We start from the raw sequence: 16,018 nt of genomic DNA, 5'->3' as shown, positions 1-16,018 counted from the left end.
AGCAGCTGCCTCACGAACAGCTGAGCCAACCTTGCAGCAAGGGTAAAAATGAAAGAGACGGCAAGAATGACTACAACAGCCCTTGCGTAAAGCACACTTGACTTAACGTTGACCTTTGGAGAGTTACACATCTCTTGCTTCAACTTCTCAGCTGTAACATGGGTAGTTTCTCTCCCACACACTTCCTAGGAATGGTGCTACAAGGATGCGTGCACAATGCTATAAAGAATGCCACAAAAATTTGCAGAATGGGTACTATTGCTTATTATGCAGAGCCCCTGAAGAACACGCACTGTTCCAGTTGCTACATTAACAAAAAGATCGACGATACTCTTGGCGTCTCGTACAAGGTGTGTAGGGCTACAGATGAAAAAAGAGTTCCATCCCCTGATTTTCCCTTTTTTTAATTTTTTTTTTAAATAAATAAATCAATCAACAAATCACAAGAGAGGTACAGCGACCTTAGTTAGGGAGAACAGCAAATACCATTGCTATGCCTTAACCTCTGCACTAGAGCCAGCCCTAAGGAGCTCATCTGCAAGTAGTAATTTCAGATATCATCATAAGATGCAATGCCTGCTGTTGCCATGTTATGTACATGATTCCCTAGGACAAGCTAGATATTCTTATCAGCTCTGCATAGCAGTTTCTCTGCTAGATATTTTAGCTGCCTCTGCTGCACTTTTCAGCTTTTGGTGTCCATTCCAAAGCTATTTTAGTTCAGTTGTTATCTATACTGCTGGTGATACATTCTGGCTGCCACTATCCGTTTCTTTCTCTTTATAAAGATGTTCAATGGTTTCCTTCACTGGTTTGTCCTCTGGCTCAACATCTTGACACAAAGCCATTCCCATTGCTCTCTATCAACCCACTTTTTTCCATTAGCAGGAATTCTGTAATCATAAGAGACATTTCTAACCAGGATGTGAAAACAAGGGAACTACCTAGGGTGCTGCAAGATTATACATAACCTTCCCTCCTACTTACCTGCATCCTTCCTCACAGTATGGGTATTGCTCGATTTTTCTCCAGCTCATGCCTTTCTTATTCCCCTCCCACTGCATGCCCACTTCCTTTAGCTACACACTTTGTGATGTCTATGTTCACTACAGTTACAGGTCTCATGGAGAAGACCATGTGGATACGAGTTTCTCTTGCACTTCTAATATATTCTTGTCAGGCGTACATCAAGTAGCACACTACGTGATGCCACATAGCAAAATACATAGTAATGCATATACGCAAACAACACAGTCATCTATTCTGTATGGCAATTAAAAAAAAAAATGAAGAAGGTTACAAGGTTTACAATGTAAATTACAAAAACATAACACTTGGATTTCCAGCTATTTTAGATGCTCAGTGAAGTCCAGAAATTCTTCTACACATTTTTTGCACACGGTATAGAAAAAGAAGGCATTTAAATCCTAGATTTTAAAGGTCTTTCTAGCTTGCAAAGCTGCAAATAATATTCATTGCCTAGCGCAGACTGGCTGCAAGATGATTCTTCATTCATCTCACTAGCCACACACCTGGAGTAAGTACTTTGCCTAGAACGCTGTGTAAACATGTTTAATACTGGTTTTAGTTCCGAACAAGAATGAGTATTTCTTCATCTGGCAAAACAAGATGATCGTTTAGAGCTGCGTTTGAAATGCCACAAACAAATCCAATAGGGGTTCTGTTTATGTCACTCATCCCCAAGTATTTTGCAATTTTCCCTCCTAAAACCCCAACCTGTCCTGTTTCTTTTCAGACTTCTAATCGAGGAATCAAACAAATCCAAAAAAAGAACCCTGTCTGCCTTCCTCAAATAAGGAAGAGTTAAGTAGTGCTATTGGCAAGTACAAATAAATAAGTACTACAGTTGCAATGTGTTAATTAACTATCTAGAAGAGTGGGATTTTAATGACTTGTGTGCAATATACTCACAGAATAAAATTCTTTGGCATAAAAAACAGCTGAGCCTGTGAAATGAAAAATACCTTACCTGCTCTTCACCTTTGATAACGATGTTATCAAGGCTGCTTTACTGTTTAGAGATGCATGCTACTTTTTTCCTTATAACTCACTCTTTTCCAGGATTTACTTTTTTTTTTTTTACAGCTGAACTAAGGAAGAATTGCTCCTAAATCCTATCAGCCTATGCCAAGGAAAGCTTCTTGCATAGGTTGGGAATAGAAAGAAGAGTTCACTCATGTGTGGTTGCTGACTCCCTTCACTCTTCCTTTCTTCTGGAAAGAGTTGGAATGATGCTCTTTATGCAATCACGGGTGGGGTGGAATAAAGAGGGGGAACTGGGCCAAATCCGGACTTGGGAAACTACTGTAACAGAGCTTTTGTCTGTCATTTTTAATACCTGCCCTTTCTTTTGCTTTCCCTAAATTTCAACATGTATAATTATAGCCAACAGCAGCAGGCAGTTGGCTGGTTCTTTTAGGAACTGCACCCAGAACAGGCATGAGGTAAGTCGTAGAAAAACCTCTTATCCAGTACTTGTTATGAAAATATGAAGCAAAGGAAATTCCAGAGAGACTCACAGTGAGGTAAAACATAATCATGTAACAGTTCTAAAAACCAGCGGGAACCACTTATAGCTATCTGCAAAAGCTGCATTCTTCTTGACCTGCATTCAGCAACTCTCAGTTGTCAACCCCAGCGCTGTCTAGTAATCTTACAAACACAGCTACAAACCTTCCCGTGTGCAGCAACAGCCCAGCTTCTCTGGTACCCCATAATAACCTCACTGATGTTTGGATAAAACCTAGTGTTTGGAATTCACAATGCCACGGTTGCACAACCTCCACCACCACCACCTAGCTGCGACGCTACCCACCTCAGCAGGCTCCTTTGCAAGGATGCTGCCCGGGAAGCAGTGCCCTCTGATACAGCTTGCAGCTATAAATTAAAAATCAATTTGTTGCGGCCAAGGTTTTGACTTACCTAGTTTGGCGGCCCCCTCTGGCGGGTACTCGGGGAATTGGCCCTCGGAAGGGACGCTCACCGTCCGGCGCAGGCAGCGCCCTTTGGTAGCATCCGCCTGCGGCTCCTGGACCCCATCGATAGGGACCTGCATAAAAAGGATGCCGACAGCTGTTAATTTGCCACTGGGCCACGCTGTTAATATGCCATCTTGATAAGAACTTAATTTTCTACTCATCTGGTAATAATTTTCAGACGCAGTTCGGCATGCCCAACCTTACCGCGAAATTCCTGAGGCTCACCGGGAAAGCACTGCAGCGGTGAGGAACGTTATTGCACGCAGACGGATGCGCAGCTCGGAGAGGGTTGCATGCAGGTGGGCAGCAACCTGCGCTCCAGAAGTATCAAGTCACAACACAGCCGACCCATCTGACTAACAAGGCAGTCCTGCCTTTCAAAACTGGTTCTCCAGTGCCGGACCCATTGCCACCCAGCCCTGCCCGCTTCCACACTGGGAGAGTCAGGCAGAGGCTGCTGGTCAGATGGCTACATGCGAAACTTGGAGATTTCAAAAGCATTTTTGCAGTCTCAGCACATACTCAGTGATCAGCTACAGCACGTCAGAGAAAAACAGATATTTGGCTGGTTGTATTGGGCACATGGAGAAAGGGGATACCTTCTGTACTTAAGTTAAACTCATCCTAAAAATGAGACCTCAGAAGGCTCTAAGAAAGGCTTGGGGCCCTCACTATTCCATAGTAATAAGAATCTGTACGCTAATTCTCTTTAAAAGTACTAAATGTATAAAGATCTTGTTTCTCTTCTGAAATTTTGGCAGAACTTGACCCCTCAGGGTTTGCTCCCCCCTAACCTTGCCTTTAAACACCTGCCTGGACAACTACATTTTGCTAGAGAGGTGCTTACACCGGAAAAAAAAGTGGTAAATTGTGCTACCTATCACGGGGCTGGACAACAGCGAAGAGCTCTAAAAGAGCCTAAGTGATAGTCTCTTTGTCCAACAGCACGTATGTCTGGGAGCAAGAAACGAGCATGATGTACTCCTAATCCAATCCCAAAAAAACATAGAAAGGGATTTGGAAGATACGGAAGAGAACCCAACTACTTTATGAATTTATACACACACCTTTGTGCAGCCTGATTTTGTTTACACAATCAGGGTTAATTCAAGCATCAGTTACTTTGGATATAGAAACGCAGACAGACAAAAACTTCAGACAGCTACCTACTTGCCAGAGGTGCAATCCGGATTGCCCCAGCCGCAGAAGAGATCCTTCCAGCAGGAAGAAGACATCTTTCACTCTACCCTTCTGAAGAACATACACATTGTTCTGAAGAGGTTCAAAAGACACAAGACAGCAAAGATCCTTCCTGGTGAAAGGCTGGTCACCAAAGATGGAGACTGCAGGGGAAAAACGTATCTCCGGAACCAAGCTAAACAGGGTCTTTGCCCATGGTAACCATTGTTCCCTTGACGGAGTCACTACCAAGGGGTGGGCACCCGGGGCCAGTACTGACTTATACTGTTCTGGGCCCCTTGCCCCCCAAAGAACTGGCACAGAACGGGGCCAGAGGTGGGATGTGATGGTTGATTAACAAGTCCAGATAGTGCTTTCATGTCTCAACAAGAGGACACCCCAACCGAGGAACTGGGAATTCCCCAAGCCCACTGGCTGGTCCCAGTTGCCCGTCTGAGGAAGCTGTGCCCTGCTTCCTGCTGGCCTGCCTGAAAACCATGGTTATGACCACGCTTATGTAGGTCTTTGCATGCTCAGATATTAAGTTTAGCTCAGTATTGGTGAATTACTGGATTTGCTGTCGTTTCGACCTGGATAATTGTGCTGAGTTACTGCATTTCTTGTTGTAACAACCCAGATAATCGTACTCCTATATTTGTTACTGCAATGTTATTTAGAGACAAATAGTTTATCCCTAAAGCTGTTGGTCTGGTGTCTGTTACCATATCTGCAACCTGTAACTCGGTGGGGCCGCCTTAAGCCTTTATATTCAAAAATTGGAAAAAACCCCGGGGATGAGGGAGAGATGCAGCATCCAGGGGCTGGAGGGAGGCACAACCCCTCAGTGCCCAAAACATCTCAGCACACTTTTGATGAGGACATTGGCTTCAACAGTACAATTGCGATACATGCAATATGGCAATTTATTTTCATACAGCTACGTTAAAGACAGCTTGCAGTTAAAGGAATAGAAGCCCCTGTCATATTTCCTGTGCTTTTTATCCTTTTGTATCTTCAATCATGTCTGAAAACCGAGTATTAATAGCAAACAAAAAGATATTATTCATTTGTACTGAAGGTTGTAAAAGATGTACAAGATACTGTACTATTTTAGAAACAGGCTGCACTACAATGGCTCTCACAAACTAGTTCTGGCATTTCCTGACTTTTAAGAACTTAGCATTCTCTTAAGGTCATTTTTTAATGCTATTTATTACTACGCTAGTCTATTCATCTCCTTCAAACAGTGCTCATTTTTCAAAACAAGTTTCCCAAATCCCTAGTGGTTATTCTGTTAAGGCTACTTTCCTTGCTGGTAGGTTTTTACAGCAGCTCCTTTGCAGAACGATCTCCGTGCGAGAACACATTAGGAAGTTAAGCAGAGACTAATTTTGTTAGTTTATGCCACATTCATTCAATCAAGATCACACATTAGATTTTCAGTTTTCATCTGGAGGCTCCGTTTAGTCTTATTCCATTCTAAATGCTCTTCTGCTCAACGGCCTCTTCTGCCTCTCCCGATTTCCTTCAGAGCATTTTTTGGTGGAATGCTGCAAGCCATATTTCCAGAACGGCTATTACCAGTCATACCACACACCTGCTTCTGCACACCTTAAAAGCATCAAGCTACCATCCTGTGATCCTCCTTTCTCAGTGAACTTGTTGCACCTAGCTCGATAACAATACAGATTCTGCGAGGTAGATTTCTCCACTATTAGGTTTTTTTAACTGAGAAATGAATATAGTTCCTTTTTTTTTCAAGTATCTGTGTGTGCTTTCGGACACGGGATGACAGAAACATTTTTTTAATCCACTGACACGAAAAAAAGCACTACTACCACCCTGATAGCAGCGTATATAAGAACAGCGACGACAGCTAAGAGGACGCTGCGGATGTACTGACTTGCTGCCGAGGGTGAGGATGAGAACAGTGATTGAGGCCATGCTGTCCTTTGTGTCCTTGGGAAAAGCAAACAGGCTGCAGCACACCGGAGTCGGTGTCAAAAACAAATCTACTTCTGCATACCAGAGATAGGATTTATCTTCAAAGAGGAACCGAGCCATTAACAGGAAGACTGTCTGAGAGCTCAGGTCCTAATTCTGGGTCACTTAGCCTTTTGTACTTAACATTTGCCCAGCCTAGGAAAGCATGGTTAGGCTGCATCCTAAAAAAAGGTTCATTAGTGTAGCTACATTCATTTAGCGCAGTACAGTCCACACCAGCAAAAGACTGCTTTTGTTAGCATATTTATAGTGGCTCCAGAAAAACCTGATACTGTTTATTTCACTCAATAATTCTATAAACTGTATAAGGAACAACATTTTAATGCTACATAGCTTGATCTACACCAGAGAATATACAAACATCCCACATTCATGGACAAGATTAAAGTAGCAAAGTAGCTAAAAAAGTTCCCCCCTTAAGTCTGACTCAAAAGTGCTGTGTTGTTTTAAGTAACACTCCTTCAAAACTGTAGTCTCAGTCTATATTGACAAGAAAAGAACTAACTCGAAGGCTGCGGGACCAGTATGTATTGCTTAGGATAAGATCAGCCTGCTCTTAAAAATACAGCTTCATGAACATGCAAAATGATCTCGGTCAGCAGCTCTGCATCTTCTCTGGGCTGGACACGTTTTTAAACAGGTATATCTGTCATAGGTCAAATGGATTCACAGATCAGGTGGCATCGAAACACAAGCAAGTGCACAACTTTAGTCCACGTAAATACCAAGGCAGACATTCGCAATCTCCCCGACCTCCTCCAGCCCCTGCCATTCCAGCAACCAGTTCAGCAAAGGATCGAAGAGAATGACAGAGTCTTGCAGAATCAGGACTCTAATGGCAATTTAGGCTTTCAGCTCTCTTTTTTTTTTTCCATCCAGTTTTGTTATCCTGTTCTTTGCCGTGCTGAGACTTCACCAACCTGGGAATCATCTGACCCTGAGACCACGTGCTGAAGCTGCTGGTTCAGGGCTGGACTCCGAGCAGTGTAACTCTGGGACAAGAAGGTATGTAGGGACAATCCAAATGCTAATAATTTCGGCAATCTTGACAATTTTGATCATAGGCCATGTTTCACTGGCAAATTTCACAATTTAATGAGGACGGGTTCAGAGCTTGGATTCTAAACTCTTGAACAGCATCACAGCTCACCTGCCACTGAACGTGCTTGTTATGTATAAAAAGCCTGTATTTGGGATTTCTAGTAGTTTGGTGATTAAGAGATTTCAGAAGAAATAGGAGTAAGAGCTTTACAAGCATTTAATGCCTCTTAAAGGCAAACTGAGCTAGGCTCTTTTAGAAAAAAAAAATAAGTAGGAAAAAAGTTTCTCCATTGCAGATAGATTTTTCAAGATTGGAAAGACTGATTCAAGACAAACTTGAGAACTTGGAATCTCTTCTGAACTAATAGTCAGGAAGTTTGGAATCATGTCAACAAAACAGTTAAATAATTAATTTTAATTTTTACCTACTTCCAGAAAGTTATAAGCTGGCTAAAATTTTGACGTAGAAATCCACTTAAAAAATGTTGACAATAAAAATTTATTTGGGCTTTTGGAAAATAAATAATTAAATTCATTTGGGAATTGAAGCAAATCTTTTCTTATGACTGGGTTCAGCTTTGACAAACTCCTATTTACGGGTAAAACATATTTGCCATAAGACACCAATGTGACAACTCTTCTGAGAATGGCAGACAGCATTTCTGAAGAACCTCCCCGGGGCCCCATGCATCAGTGTTTGCTCTTGCTGTTTTCTCTTGGGATCACCGCTGTCGCTCCACTACTGGTGCGAGTCACAGGAGATGGAAGAGTAGGAAAATACATCAGAGATGTCCTGCTGCTGGCCTCTGTCACCAGCACCAAGAAGTAGTAGATGTTGTCACAGTGAAAGTAGGTCTTTACTATCCTTTGCCCTTGATTAAAAACACCTCTATTAAATCCAAGAAGAAAGATGAGGTTTTGGGTGCAGGGAGGAAAAAGGAAGAGTCTAACACAGTCAGAAGCGTTCTTCATCTTCATTTCCAACTGAACACAAAATTAAAAGATTCTGCAGGACAGCAGCCAAGTTACAGACAAAGACTAACTGACAAGCAGCCCAAAGCCAGATGCAACCATTTGTCACATCCCTCGTGAAAGTGCTGTGCATTCTTCATGAACAGTAACTCATTCCCTTTCCCTGTTTAAAAGGCACTGATTCTGCAGACACTTCTACTGTGCCCTCACAGCTCTTACCCTATGGAACAGGTTTCACAAATGATGAAAATACCTACACCTTCCTGACAGTGGGAAACTGTCCTCCTCATAGAAAAAACACCTGATTTGTAAGTGAATCAATCTAGACCTGTTCTCCAACTCTTGGAAGATGCTGCTAGATATTACCACACCATGATATGTTGTAGTAATTGCACATCTCCTGTCACTCGTGACTCCTTATTTGCTAAGTTGTCTCTCATGTCCCTATAGGGATTAATTTTTTTCTACTTATTTTTGTGCATCAATCTCTTCCCTTCATTAATACTCTTCATTCTTCAGTCTCACCTATTTTCATTTTATGAAGTTGACAAGGTGTCAAGTAATTAATACTTTTCTACACTGCACAAGGTGATACCATCAGACTATTTTTGTCTAACTTATTACAGATATTTTTGGATCAAGTTGTACCTCAAAATTTCTCTGATTTCCGACCCACCCTTGTGCTTGCACAGTGCAAAATCTCTTTTGCACAGTGCAAAATCTCTCTTGCACACACTCTATCCAAACTGCCTTGACAATAAATCTGTAGTGGTGGGATGTTATAAGAAAAGAGTTTTCTTAATACTCTCTTTATTTCTGTACTGTTCCCTCAGTCTTAAAAATCTGTGCAATTCATAATGCAATTCAGCATTAACTGAAAGAAACCAAACTTAGCATTATACCCGAAACAATGAAGACATCTTTCATTTACTTGTTTGCATTTTGTATATGTTTTCCTACTTTTTGGCTTTGACATACATACTTGCATAATGATTTTACAAAATATTATAAACATCAAACATTTCTGTTCCCTTTCAGTTTCACACGGGCTAACCTTCTTGGATTTTTATTCCATGAAGTAACAAAGCATATACATAGAGAATAAAATGAGATGGTTCAGACTTACAGTTTTCAAATTACACCAGCCTTGCGATGATGCAAGTGCTCCCTTTCGGCTGCAAGGGCACTCTGCTGTTAACATCTCTTCCTTCTTTCCCCACACCCACCCCCTTACTGATGGGTATCATTCTGTCCCTCACATTGTTTCTAAGATCCTCTTCAGCAGTCCAAAGAAATTCTGACTTACCCTCTCTATCAGCAATTTCAATGTTCAGAGCAGGAACCTCTCCATCTTCAACTTCTGTTGCCTATCACCTCGTTTCGGGTTAGCAAAAAACCTCCTCCAGCATCACCTTTCCAATAATTTTACTCTAAACATAACTTCGATTTTCTTCTTTAAGTAACCTCCCTCTTCCTCGTTCACCTGGTCTTTTGCTTAGGCTCCCTGTACCTGTGGTCCCACCCATGGGCTTTTTTCGATTCCCCTCCTACATACTTTTCAATCATTATGCTCTTCCCAAGCATCTCTCCCCATTGCTGCCTTAGGCCCTTCCTCACTCTTACTTCTGGATCACATTTCATAGGGCCTCTTTCAAGTCTGAATGACTTGTCAAGTAAAATTTAACCCAGTTGCCTCCCCTTCCCTTTCTCATGAAAGCTACAAGGGATACTTCTATCGCAGAAAAATTAGAAAGTCCAAATCCAGAGTTTCAGCTCTGTGTCTCTCTCTTAACTAGCAATTCTACTCCTATATGTTTTGTGTTTCTATAAGGGATTGTATGTGCACTGCCATGTGTACAGACTCAGAAGCTAGATTAAACTGAGTTTAACAGTAGTCCCAAATTACTTGAAAATCAGAATGGCAAATCTGACTCCAGCTACTAGCTTCTGAAACAAATCACATTATCAGCATGTGGAGTCACACCTGCACCAAAGGCATGTCTGCTTGGCTCATCTGCATGCAGCATTTCCCAAAACAAGTTATTTCTCATTGTGATAGTGTGGGCAGGCTCCTTTGAGAGCACGCTGCAAAGATTTACTCTACTGCTTGATTTTTTGGGGTTACTGCTGTACTTAAAACCCAGGCTCTGTATAGCCTGATATTGAATTTCTCCAGCTTCTGACAAAAACCAGTGTATTTAAACATAGTATATAATGCCTTAATATACTAGTGACACATCAGACTTCCCATATTTACTCCTCAGGATCTAAGCAAAAGACTCATCTTAATCCCAGGAACATGTGGTAGGAGAAATTAAGAACCCATAAGTGCATGATTACCACCTTCAGATAATTATTTGTGATATGAGCCAGTGTTGTTTTCAATTACATTTCTTTAATGAGATGCATCCTTTTAGCCCAGCTGTGCTGGTACAGTACAGTTCTAGGAATAATTCTCACATGTCCTTAAGTTTCTTCAGTATATACTTAGGTGACAGTCCCGTCAGACTAGAAAACGAATTACATACTAAGCAAACATCATGATATGGGCCTTCCATTTTCCCTGCGTTTGATCACCTCTCCTATGTGTTAGCATTGATGTTGTTCCCTTCTAATAACTCAAGTCCTTCTCTAAACCATTTCCTCCTACTCTCCCTAGGCAAGGAAATATTTCAGCCCTTGTAAATAAACCCGATCGCAGCTGAAGATGAATAATATTTAGTGCTACACCAGAAACAGGTCTCATACTCTCAGCCTGTACACAGCCATACACAGAAGCTTCGAAAGAATCAAGAAAAAACACAAAAATTCAGGCCATCTCCAAATGTAGGAAACCATGCTATTAGACTCAAATTCATGGGCATTTATATGTAATAAAATCTGTATCAGTAATCTGAAAACATTCCAATTTTATAGCTCCTCCCAAAATATTTATTTTTAGACAGGGTAAAATCTACAGCAGAATAATTAATCAAACAAACAAACCCAGGAGCATTATCAAATGCTTCTAAAGCTCATGTATTCGTGAGAGTCTGTAAACACCAAATATCACACGAAAAAACATATCATGGCATAGTCTAGGAGAAGGGACTTATCAGCATTTGTTTGTTCAGTGTTTCAATCAACTAAAACATGCCTATTCTTTAACCATGTTGACATTACCTTCATGGCAAGGCACAATGCCAAGTACTACATGCTATATATACACACGCACCACCCCCACCCCCCGCCCAGTAATTTTATAATTAAAGCAAAGATGGTTGCAATAGCTTTGAGTATCCAGGCCAAGGGGCACCCAATCTTCCTTGCTGCATTTAGCAAGTGAGAGGGCAAACCTTTGCCTCAATCAATTTACTTTGTGACTACAGCAAGGATGACTGTACAGTGTGAAGGTTGCACACACCTTCTCTGCCCAGCACTCCAATACAGACACAAACCTCTTTTTCCCCTACCTTTACTGCACTTTTCCCTACCTTTATGTCTGCACTGACCTGAGGAGGTAGGTTTACATAGCTGTGGTGGCTTTAACTACTATTAAAAGCAGCAATAACATAGGAAGATGTAGTGGCAGACTTAAATGCAGGCTGTGAAACTCCAGCAGGGAGTTTTGGATGCACACAGTTTGTTGTCACCTCTTCCGTGCAACCGGCATCTGGGCCAGCTGGATTATAACTGTACCTGCCATGCCATCCATACGCAGAATAGGTTACCTCCCCTTTCCCCCCCCCTTCACTAAACTCGTGAACAAAATAAAGGGGAGATGAAAAAAGCTGCCTTCCTGTTTTACCAAGAAAGGCCAAAAGGTAAATCCTGAGTGGCCAATGTGAGTTTCTCTCACCTCTTTCTCCCTGTTGAGCAGCACCAGCTGGCTGTCCGTCAGGATGCAGTATTTCCTCTCCCATGTTGTTGTTTCAGTGTAGGGGGACTGGCCGCAGGACAGTCTGTGTGTAGGTGGTCCTTTCACATCTGCGAACAGAAAACCGCGACGCCAGAATCATTAGCATGTGTCATTAACCACCTTCTTTGCTTTTGTGGTTCTGCAGCTAGATGCGAACCAAAACTGCAACCTGTACTTAGCAGTGACTGTTTCAGCGTATTAAAAGACAAAATGCTAATCCCGGGAGGCACCCATGTGGAACACTACGTAAGGTACACTATGAATACTTATTTGTCTATAGCATGACTTACAAAAATGGCAATACCCGAGATGAATACAAATGTCTTTGTCAAAGACTGAAATATAATCAAAAGAAAAGACCAAGAGCTCTCACACAAACTTCACCTTTCCTCCAATCCCTTCTCAAAAACGTGGTTAAATGGATAGGGCTTGGAATGTACCCTAAATCTTAATAAACTAGATTTGAGACTAAGGATAGAAAGACATAGGAAGGAAGACAGGCATCAAGGAAGGCAGGCTTGAAGAAGGGAGGGAAAAATTCAAAGGAATGGGCATTTAATTGAGAAGGGCTTACTAGCATCTTTTAGTAGGGAAGCTATTTGATTAAATTGTGACAAATAGGAGTCTTCCAGCATTTTCATTTAGCCACAGCCACTATAGTGACAAAAACTCAAACACCCCCTAAAAAAAACCCAACAAAAAACCCCAAACCAAACCAAAAGCCAACTTGTTTGGCTCCCAGTGCTGATCTTTTAAAACTTACTTCAAAATCCATTTCCCTTAAGTCTCTCAGGCTTGAGCTACATATGACATTGTGCCTCTCACTACTAAGAAGCTTTCTCCAAGACTGGGAAAGGAAAGCACACGAACAAGCGCAGACAGACAGACTTCACTGCCAAGCAGCCAAGCCCGAAAGCAGAGAAAGCCGTGTAGCAGCAAGGTAGGTATCCGTCAGTGCTACGAGAAGACTGGGTGCAAAGAAGGCCACCCCAGGAATTCAAGTGTGCAGTCATCCTATAGAAATCTCATTACAGGAGACAGAAATGCTACATGAATAATAGAAGAAGGTTTTTACGCAACAGAGCTATGGGTAGCACCATTTATACAAACTTTGCTTTGTAACATTAAGTTTTGGTTTTATCTTGCACTCTAGTTTTACACAACTTTACTTTCATTGATCTAAAAATCGGCCATTCTCCATGTATATGCTGTAGATTCCTGAAGTCCCTGAACTACCTCTATGGGGTCTAAAGCAGACACTGCAAAAATCACGGTATTGTCAAGGGCTTGCTTCGTGGGAGTCCAGGACCCCCTGGACTATTTCAGGTGCCCATTAGGCAAAATGAGTGTTTAAAAACAAAGTGTTCTGTAACGTTTGCTTCCTTTTAGTACACATACTAACCCAGTGCTTGCAGAGAGCTAAGCACAGATGCTTCTTGTAGCTTCTACCCAGCTTCACCACTAGAGGCCAGTGAATCCTCAAACACCCAGCACCTTCCCAGCTGCAAGGAAGAGTGCAAGTCCAAACACAAGCATTAAAAGTTGAGTAATGAACCCCTCCAACTGACCCTGTGTATGCCAAATCCCACCTAATTATTAACGAAGCTGCAACATCTTCATGCTCTTTTCCTGCATATAATAGCAAATTTGCCTCCGCATTGAAAGGAATGTGTCAACTTCTAAAGCCGGAGAATTAAGTTGAAAGATGGCTTTCAGTACCTACTTCAACCTCATGTTGCATTAGGATTTTTGTGATCATTCAGAAGAATGCTTGAAACAGGCAGTCTGATACCTTTAAGCAAGAAAAAGAAGGGGACTGCATGGTTCCTACTGCTCTGAATAATAAAGAAATGCACCTTTGCTCCCTTAATTTCAGGTGAGATCATCCAGGGAAGAAGCTGAGATTCAGAATCAGGCTCCACACTGTTACCTCTCCTAACAAAGCTCGGTTTCCAATAGTGACGAGCAACACTGCGTGTCTCGAAATTGCCCAAAAGTCTGCTTAGGCGTAAGCATAATTAAGGGAAACCACCACAATCTCTGTGAAGCAAAAGTGCATTTGTGCAAACTCCTGGAGCACAACAGACTCTCTTACAAGTTATGTATTTGTCCATCTTATAGACGTTAACCCTCCAGGTAGATTTTTGGCACAACTTCAACTCACATTTATCATGGCGTCCAACCAAAAACCTAACCAGATGCCAAATAAAACCACTGTTGTTCCTACTTAGACCTTGTTTTCCCAAACAGCAGCACATGAACCCTACCCACGCCTAAGCAAGACAAACCCTATGGGCTGACAGAGGGAAGATGTGCGAGAAGGATGAAGCCACAGGCTCCTAGCATGACTGTGCAAGAGAAATGTGAAGACCAGAGCTCTGGATATCTAGTCTCTTGGGTAATGAAAGCACATGATAAATCATCAAGGGGAAAAAAGGATGAAGGCATGCCCCGTCCTGCTCACGTGGGTGGGCTAGCAGCAAGAGAGTGCCTCCAGCTGCTATGCTGAGCGATAACCAAGTAAACTATATTTTGAACTGCTGGTAGACTTTCTCATGGCAAAAGACAACACTTCTGGACCATTAGCTCCAACGCAAAATCTACAGTCACAACTCGCCCAACCCCAAAAGACTTTTGCATTATAATTTCTACTAACTACAGGCCTTGGCAGGATACCATCCAACTGATCTATGGGCTGCACAAAGGAATTAAAGAACAGAACGACTTCTTCCACTGCAATAACAACTCCAGGACTTAACTGAGTCATCAGGCGCTGCGGGCCAGCCACGACTCTGCTGCCAAGTGGGTTGGCTACGTCAGAACAGCTTTCCACAGGCTGCTGGCAGAGTAACATGCCATCTCGGTGTCTGGAGCTGTCAATCACCACTAGAGAACACCACAGCATTAGTATTTTGTGTTTGTCTTGGTATCCTTTTGAACACGTCGGGACACAGCCCCACCAGCCCTGCAGGCTGACCAAGCGCTCTCTTCAACAAAGAGGAGCAGTTGCAAGCTGGTTTTCCGATGTATCAGATCCCATAACTACAGTCCTCTCCCCGAGGCTGAGGCTGCAAGCCCATCTCACAAACTAGACGGATGCTGAATACCCATTACAAGAAAACTTGCTGCAACAAAAATTGCAGCGTAGCTTTGGTGCATTTGTCCCACCTATTGAAATTATTGCTCAGCTAGCCCTCCTCCTCCTCTTCGGAGCCTCTCGCAACAGCTGTAACTTCAAAACTTACTCTGAAGTATGTTACCAGTTTAGACTGAAGACTCTTTGGGACTTCACACAGTATCGCATATACACTCGGTCGCTTCACAAACCCTGTTCTGCTTTCCGGTACTCTTCATCTTCAGTTTTCATTTTACATTCTTGGCTCCAACTTTTCACGTGAATGTAATAAAACCCACTGACCTCTTCCACTAATGCCCCATAAAACTAATTTACCACCACTGTTTGAATCGCTATGAAAACGAAAGGCAGAAAGTCCATGTGTAACTAGGACCACTTACACTTTTGGGAAAGACCGAAAGTCAGGGCTGTCCTTTCTCACTTTGGGGCTCCTATCTATCAGCTCATACAGGAAGGCTTGTGCTTCGGAGGGTAACTCACTGATGAATGCAATTTCGGACAGGAGTTGGGAGGAGAGATCAGGGAGGTGCATCTGAAAGCTCTGAGTTTGCAGATGTTATGTGTGGGATGGGCTCATGCAGCCACACACCTAAATATGCAAGTTCTGGTGACAGATTTCTTTCTCTAGTCTGATGCAATCCTTTCCATTCTGCATCATTACAATGAGGCATTCTAGCAAGCAGATCAGTTAGTCTACACACAGGATTAAAGGTCATGCCTTATGTGCCTTCAAATGCTAGTATCAGTTAAGTAACAGCTTGGAGAAAATCCTCTTCTCGGTACATCCTC

The 16,018-nt window shown here is 42.3% G+C and overlaps 1 protein-coding gene across 1 annotated transcript in view; it reads right to left on the bottom strand.

The window, feature by feature from the left end:
- The window catches only part of RASAL2 (RAS protein activator like 2), a 99,992-nt gene extending 87,839 nt beyond the window's left edge, over window positions 1-12,153 (bottom strand). The window contains exons 1-2 of the mRNA XM_009587728.1: window positions 12,034-12,153; window positions 2,944-3,070 (exon numbers count right to left, since the gene is read on the bottom strand). The gene's annotated coding sequence lies outside the window, so the exon portion shown is untranslated. The remainder of the gene's footprint in view (window positions 1-2,943; window positions 3,071-12,033) is intronic.
- Between the last annotated feature and the right edge of the window lie 3,865 nt (window positions 12,154-16,018).

The sequence above is a fragment of the Fulmarus glacialis genome, unplaced genomic scaffold (assembly GCF_000690835.1).
Source record: "Fulmarus glacialis isolate BGI_N327 unplaced genomic scaffold, ASM69083v1 scaffold671, whole genome shotgun sequence".
Classification (NCBI taxonomy): Eukaryota; Metazoa; Chordata; class Aves; order Procellariiformes; family Procellariidae; genus Fulmarus; species Fulmarus glacialis.
The sequence above is the reverse complement of the archived record's forward strand: the minus strand, read 5'-3'. Positions and strand labels throughout refer to the sequence as shown.